Below are 8,202 nucleotides of genomic sequence, written 5' to 3'. Positions count from 1 at the left end.
GGTCCTACATTTCTAACTCAGTTCCCCAAAATTGAACTCGTCATGTTCAAGTGATTTAATTCTCGTTTTTATGAGCAACCTATTCTATTTTGGACTTCCAAAATTTACAACCCCACAACTTAACTCCTTGTGTAGATAGGTGGGCAAAAGGTCCAATTTATATTAATATGCAAACAGTCAATACTCTAGTAACGTGGCAGATAACTTTTTGCAAGAACTTCAGAAGATTTGCTCTTATTTCTCACGGTTTCCTTAGCCTGCCTACTGTTCTTCTAAAATTCTTCATCTGTACAAGAATGATGCCGAGAAAAAGGGTTTGATAAACCTTGTCAGAAATGGGACATTTTTTATAAGACCAGGTAAGTTTGGGAAGCAACTTCAACCAAATGGACCTGGATGTTTCACGGGAAAGTTGTAACACGAAGATGAAAGGAAATCACCATAAAATAAAGAAGGTTTTGCTCCATCATCATCAAATAAAGTAAAAAAAAGATGCCTATAAGGAAGGAAGATGATGAGCCGAGACCCTTCAATAGGAATACTTGCTTAGGAAGAAATTCACCAGGAACTGCAATTGTAAATTTATATTCTACAAAGCAATGAAATTGATTGAATTATAAACTAATGCTACTTTTGAAATCTCCAAATATAATATATGATAAATAATGACAGCAAAAAAGCGTATAACTCTTTTGTCACCATTCCATTTAAAAAGAAAAAAGAAAGACCTCCTTCATCTTCAAGAAACTAAAATGCAGCTCACACACAGCGTTTTTTAGCAAATCCAAACCTATCGTTTGCCAAATCAAATTCGATATAATAATTCTGCTGCTGAAAGCTCCCCAGTATAATTGCCGGCCCGCCGTGTGAACCTTGGTCGACGACGTTGTCGGTAATAACCATCAGACAGACAACCGTATCATCGCCGACGAATGAGAAATAATTAGTTAAAGGCAATACCATCTTGGCTCCTCCTTTGAAATGGAAAGTTAATTCAGGGACTTTTATTGACTTATAGCCTGAAATATTGAAGCATGGGGATAAGCCGGACATGTTTTCCACTTCCCTTGTCCTGCTATAATTTCCCATTTGTTTCTCGAGCTCCTTCGAGACAAGCTCGAAGACTGGTCTCTCCATGAAAGTGAACGTTGATCCTGAGTCCACGATGGCGCCTCCATTACCGTCTGATCCCGGGACCAAGAAACTGTACGGGACTTTGACGTGCTTATCGCCGATCATAATTTTACGTAGAGTTACATAGTAAACTCTTTGAAAGCTGGGTTGAGGCGGCTTGGTTCTTGTGAACTTTAGACGGCGTGTAGCTAAGACCCGGAGTCTTGGCACCACCCGTACCCGACCCGTTCCAACAACATATTGCTGCTGATGCCTGTGTCATCGAACCGGCGAGAAACGAGGCAGTAAGAGAATTTCTTGAGGCCTAATTGGGATGGTAAAGACTCAGCGCTCCGACCGAACCCGACTATTCCAGCGGGTTGTCGGTTGGAGAAAACGGAGCATCCGACAAGGAAATCTGGGAACGTTTTCCGAGGGAAAACAAGGTTTTCTACTAATAGAAGTCCACCAGTGGAACCTAAACCGTATTGAATTACGTAAGGTGGGCAAGTCTGAGTACAGTTTTTGGACGTGGGTTCACAGTCTCGGCAACGAGACGCCACGTTGGGGCCAAAAAGCCAACTACACTTGGGGTTCCTGCAACCCACAAGCTTGGTGGAAGACGAAAGTTTGGGGGCAAAGTGGAGATTTGGCTGGGTCGACATTGGGGAAAGCGCATTGGGAACAAAGGTAACGAGAGGTGCAAGGGAACCAGGAGAGACTGCTGCCAGTGTCCATGATGAAAGGAAGGACTTGAGGCGGAGTTCCAAAGCTAAGAGACATGGTGTAGCCGCCATAACTGTGAGGAAAAAGTGGAGTCTTGAGAAGGGAAGAGGGAGTACTGGTTTCGGGGTTGTGGTGTTTTAGGTGGTGGGCTCTTGCAACTGAAGAAGTTGCCAAGTTATTGAGAATTTGGTAGGCATTGGAGGAAGAACGGTGAGGGAAAGGAGAGAGGAAGACTTTGATGGTGGTGGCGGCGTCGGCTGATGCCAATGTTTGTGCAGATGATAAGGAAAGATAAGATGAAATGAAGAAAAGCCATTAAGAAAACAAAGGGAAATGAATGGTTCTCTGTTTTGCTCTGCTTATGTTACTGTGAAGGGAAGTATTATTATTTGTTTAAAGTGAATAGCGGTGGGTGATGTTGTTTCTTCCACTGTTTCTTTATTAACAGGAGAAAACAATACCGACGGTGGACAACACAGCTGGACCAACGAATCATGTTGGATTAGAGCTGGGTTATACTCTTTTGACATTCTAAGAGAATGAACTATCAATTATACCCCTTCAAATCCGGGTTTTTATTGGATTAGTACATATTTTTAAATAATTTATGTGAATAATATTTAAAAAATAGTATAATTTTTTATAAAGATATACAATATAGGATGTTTTTAAAATGTACGTTTTGTAGTACATTTTTGTTAGACGTGATATAAATTTTAAGTGGAGTTTTCAACGTTGATAATTTTTAGGATGAAAAGTGATAATATTTAAAATTAATTTTATTATCATATTTATATGAATTTGATTAAGTTCGATATTTATCTTTAACACCTAAAAATTAATAATGTCTAACTCTAATCCCCTAAGCCCAACCTATGTGTTACGACTAAATCTAGCGGATTATAATAAAAATTTTCAAAACATTTTTTGATAATTTAAAACTATATTATAAATAATATCTTTGGAAAAAAAACATAATTAATAACGATAAAAATCTAACGAGTAAATATAAACCGTAAGTGATTGGGTAAAATAAAATACACCATAATCCTTATCGCAGTAAATCTAACATCAGTAGCAAGCATAATAGTCATAAAATAAGTATTTCAAAATAAAGGTATTGTCACTGAAAATAATGCAGTTTCAAAGATAAAAAATTACAAAAATATTTGTACGAATGTGTCAATTCTCCAAGTGTCAGGTTTGGGGTGCCTATTCAAAAGTATTTGAAAGGGGGGAAAGGTTCGAAAATGTGAGCTAGGGAGCTCAGTTTGTTCCAATATTGCAAGTAAAACATAATGAGTAAAATAATCAAGAAGAGTTTAGTAAGTATCGTAAAAGTCATAGAGAAGTTGAATTTTAAAACTCATAATTACCCTCCTCCAGTACACCAAAATGCAATTCCCCAAAATTGTATCCATAAGGGCTTACCTTATACCCATTAGGTATAGGAGCCAACCTAAAGGAATATCTCCTATTCAAAAGTATTTGAAAGGGGGGGTTCGAAAATGTGAGCTAGGGAGCTCAGTTTGTTCCAATATTGCAAGTAAAACATAATGAGTAAAATAAGAAGTAGTTTAGTAAGTATCGTAAAAGTCATAGAGAAGTTGAATTTTAAAACTCATAATTACCCTCCTCCAGTACACCAAAATGCAATTCCCCAAAATTGTATCCTAAGGGCTTACCTTATACCCATTAGGTATAGGAGCCAACCTAAAGGAATATCTTGGGGCCTGAGAGCCTACCCAATAAAGTTCTCGGGGCCTCGGAGCTACCAAGGGCCTTTAGGTCCGTAAGGAATTACCAATTTGATCAGAGTTTGAACCTCCATACTCCAGTATCCTACCCAAAACGATTTCTTAATAAACAGTTCACATAGTAAATAGTGAATTCATATCCATAATCGGCATAAACATATCTTCCAGTGAAAACAAGTAACTAGATAACATGTATCAAACATCCATGATTCATAACAGTCACCCAGTAATTAGTAAATCATAACGAGTTGTTAAAATATTTAGTAAATCAATAATTTTGTAAATCACATTTTAAAGCAAATAAAACAATCATATAGCACAAAGGGAACACCTAGCAAAAAGATCAGACGGTACTCTACTGAGCCTTGCCTCGATGCGCTCTGCAGCAGTGCTCGAACCTAATTCATATAAACTGAGTTAATATCAAAGTAAAATTTAATCTAAGTATTCATAAGGTTCACGGGTCATACAAGTAATCACCGCTCATAAGGTCCAACGGATCGATAAGAGCTAGGTCGAGCTGTCGAACGGTCAAGAGAGTCTCATATACCTTCAATAAAAATATCTTAGACCATTCATTAACCTTAATTTAATTATTCTTAAATAAAATTCTCAAGTAAATATGCATGTTCGAGTTTGATGGTCAATTCGGAGGCTTTCGGGTTAAATTTGACAAAACGGACTTCAGATTTAGACTTATGACATCGAAACACATAAAATATGATTTTCCAAAAAATTGACTTTTTGGTCAAAGTCAATACTAGTCAAATCAAGTCAACTCTGGTCAGTCAACGATCAGTCAAAGTTAACAAGTTGACTCTGTTCGAGTTGAATCAACCGGGTTAACTTAGTCGAGTGGACTCAGTTGACCCGATTCAATTTGACTGAGCCGGTTCGGTCTGACTAGAACGTTCGATATGACTGGACCGATTCTAAAAGGCTCCTAGACCAATAGAGGAACCCTACGCGCACCGAGGTCGCATGACGTGCTTGCGACACAGTGACAGGGGTGTTTGACGGTCTGATTACTACAAGTTACAATTAACATATTACTTCCAAAAAATCCAAAAAACTGAACCAAAACCACGACGAAAACATATAAAAAGCAATCGAAACCCTTATCGATGACAAATAGCAGAGCAATAAGGATAGCCAACGAACCCACTTGGGTTTTAATCGCTCGACACTAGAGAGGCCAGTGGGAGTGGCTATTAGACGAGCGTGTGGCTAGATCTGCGACAATCAACGAATTTCAATGTGGGATTGGTCTATCCCGACATTCTTCGTGGTGGGTTTTACAGCGAACGATGACGATTATTGTGAGGGTGGAGGGGTTTGATTATGGGAGGTTTTGACCACTTTGATGGGGGCGTGACCATCACGGCATCCAGACGGTGGAGGATGGTGAGGGCGACGAAGCGACTAGGGATTTAGAGGGAAATTGGTTGAAATCTGAAATGGGGATGGCTTTGGATTATAACTCAAGCCTTAACCAATAATATATATATTATAATATTAATAATCACAAATAGTGCCTAACTTAAATGTAGGGTGATGGTTGGCCAGCCTATGGATAGGGATTTGAAACCCTTGAGCACACCCTTTCCTATTTTATTTTTTTCTCTACCAACCAAAATAAAAAAATGGGTTAAATTCTTGAACTACCTACATGTTCAAATCGAGCCGTAAACTTCCAAAACTTACAATTTAATCCATAAATTAACTAAATAAATTTTTAATTTTTAATTTAATAATGGGGTGTCACGCTAACCATGAGATTATCAATTCAACTTATTAGACATGTTTTTTATGTATTTAAATTACTTATTTCGAGTGATTGAAGACAAAACATATACGTGAGTTATTATTATTGTTGTTCGATTGACTATTTGTGCTCATACATTATGTGTTGTGTGCATTTTTAAATAAAATTCGTACAATTTTAATAATTTTAGTTCATGATTTTAATTTCTTTCATTTCAATTCTGAATAGTGTCAACTTTAATAACTTTGTCTAAAATATAAAATTTATGACATATTAATAAAGACTCGTCCTACAAACGTTCCTTCGAAAAATGCGACCCATGCGAGACCTATTTTCAAAAGGATTATACTTTCTTAAATAATTTTTCTTGACTACAGTTTATATAAATTAAAAAAGATATTTTTTGTATAAAAACGCCTTCAAAGACCATGATCTTAATATTCAACACAAAAACTCTCAAGCTTATATGAAAAATTGTCACAATATATTTTATTAAATTTAATTAAAAACATATTAATACACCAAAAACAAAGAAGTGGGAAGTATTATTCACACGCTCTTTATTAAGACATATTAAAGCAATTCGTGATATTTTCTTATAATCATGTTATTGATAAGTAAATTTATAAGTGAGATAAAATTTTAAAAATAGATGAAAGGTTTACATAATGGATTTTTCTTCAATTTAATGTTTGAATAGTTTAAAAATTATTTAAATTTATTGAAATATGTTGTGAGAAATATTCTCTTTTAGACTTGCTTAAGTGCATTAATTGCCTCTTAAACCGAATTAAAGAAGAGAACTACCACAGACCTATAAGTTAGGTTATTTTTAAATAATTTACGCAAACATGAGAGATCATTTTAAATTGAATTTATAATTTAGATAATGTGATGTTATCTAATTCATTAAATGCATTAGTATAAAGATATGCACTATTAATCAAATATACCCGTCCCTATTACATTAGTTTTTCTTGGGAGAAAAAAAACAGTTCTGTATTTACCAATTAAATATTGAAACACAAACCAAATGATTTTGGTTGTAAATGATTTGATACTATACTTTGAGGTCTTGAATTTGAGTAATATGAATACTAAAAGTATGAATATTTAATGTCAAATAATTAAGAATTATCTTTAAATAGATATCACATTGCATTTGTCCCAAATTACTCAAAAAATATTAATTGAACCTTTAAATGATTACATTTTACACCAACAATCTTTAAAATAGATGGTTAAAAGCTCTCGGTTAATAATTTTTCTCCCTTGAATATTCAACGGACTATTATGCGTACTCTTGCCATGCTTTCAATGAGAAACGAAATACCAAATAATTTGGGGGATAATCTACGTCCAAAGTCATCTAATTATAAATTTAATAATAAATATGATATTTTTCAAAAATATATAAATATATTCTTCAATTAAAATATTATTACAAACATATTAGTATGTCGTTAAAATTAAAATAAATATATAATAAAACCTGGTATAATGATATTTTTAATCATCAAAACTTTTACAATTTATTAATTCTATACTAATTTGAAATAATTTAGAAAATGCAATCTTTTATATTTAAAAATTTCATCGATTTTTTATGATATTGTCAAACCAAACGAACTCATCATATTAAAATAATAGTTGGATAAGTACATTATTTCATATAGTAACAATTTAGTATTAAATTGTTATAATGCCATAAAAATAATATAATATTCCTTATAGAATAAAAAGCAATTTAATAGAAGAATAAAGATTAAAATAATATTTTTTAAAAATATGAAAAGTTAAATTTATTAAATTGTTTTGAATTATGACAAAATTGATATATTGTATATCTTTTAAAGACTAAAAGTGTTATATATCATGTTACAATAATATGTTTGTAATAATATTTAATCAATAATCTATTTATAATTTTTTTAAATATATAATTAAAAAACTTGTGTATAAGTGATATTTCTTTCTCCTCTTTGAATATTTCTGATGACATATTGTTCTTTTTATAACTTGCTACAAGAGTTCAATACCAGTTATAAAAGATATTTTTATTCATTCAATAAAACTTAAGCTTAGCGATGTATGAATTCTTCAAACTTTAAAAAAAAAATAAACACGACCTTCGAATTATTTCTGCATTCGATGCAGTTTTCAAACCCACGTAATGTGACCTTTTAACCAATAGTTTCCATCATTGACCGTTACGATGTTAATTGACAGTTTATAATACTGATACGAAGACCAACGGTGTTGACGTAATAATTCACGGTGACTGATGACGTAATTAAGATCATCTAAGAAAAAAGATATATTTTTTAATAGATTTTTTCAATTTTTAATTTACGATTTTTATCGATTCTGACATGTCATTGAAAACCCGAATGAATTGTAGAATTGAGACATAGGACCAATCGGTTTGGATTGGAAGCCGGTATATTCTAATTTTTTTTTCATCACTGACGGTTATATTAATTGGGAAACCTTCCTTTGCCGAAAGACTGACCTCTGGGAGGGGGCACTTAGGTAGGTAACTATTGGTGCACTATCTGTATTAGAGAGGGGATTTTATCCAATTTAAGTAAAAACATTCTCTTTAATTTTCTTACTCTCTCGATGTTTTGGATTACATTATGGTTTAAAGTAATTCAATGTGCATCAACAGATTGTTTTATTCGAATCAATACATTGTATTTTAGGAACAGAATTTCCCGATCGTTTACGTAGGAAAAAATAACTTTCCTTTTAAAAAATATATTCATTTCCCTTTTATGATAGATCGTCACTTTGTTCAACTACTGTCCCATTTTCATTACAATGAAGTAAAATTTTCCA

At 33.5% G+C, this 8,202-nt stretch overlaps 1 pseudogene; it reads right to left on the bottom strand.

Moving 5' to 3' along the window:
* Positions 1 to 656: 656 nt before the first annotated feature.
* Positions 657 to 2,154, bottom strand: LOC120146654 (annotated as a pseudogene).
* Positions 2,155 to 8,202: the final 6,048 nt, after the last annotated feature.

This window comes from Hibiscus syriacus, unplaced genomic scaffold, assembly GCF_006381635.1.
Source record: "Hibiscus syriacus cultivar Baekdansim isolate YM2019G1 unplaced genomic scaffold, ASM638163v2 tig00110930_pilon, whole genome shotgun sequence".
NCBI lineage: Eukaryota > Viridiplantae > Streptophyta > Magnoliopsida > Malvales > Malvaceae > Hibiscus > Hibiscus syriacus.
Note: the sequence above shows the minus strand (reverse complement) of the source record. Positions and strands in the feature narration are given on the sequence as shown.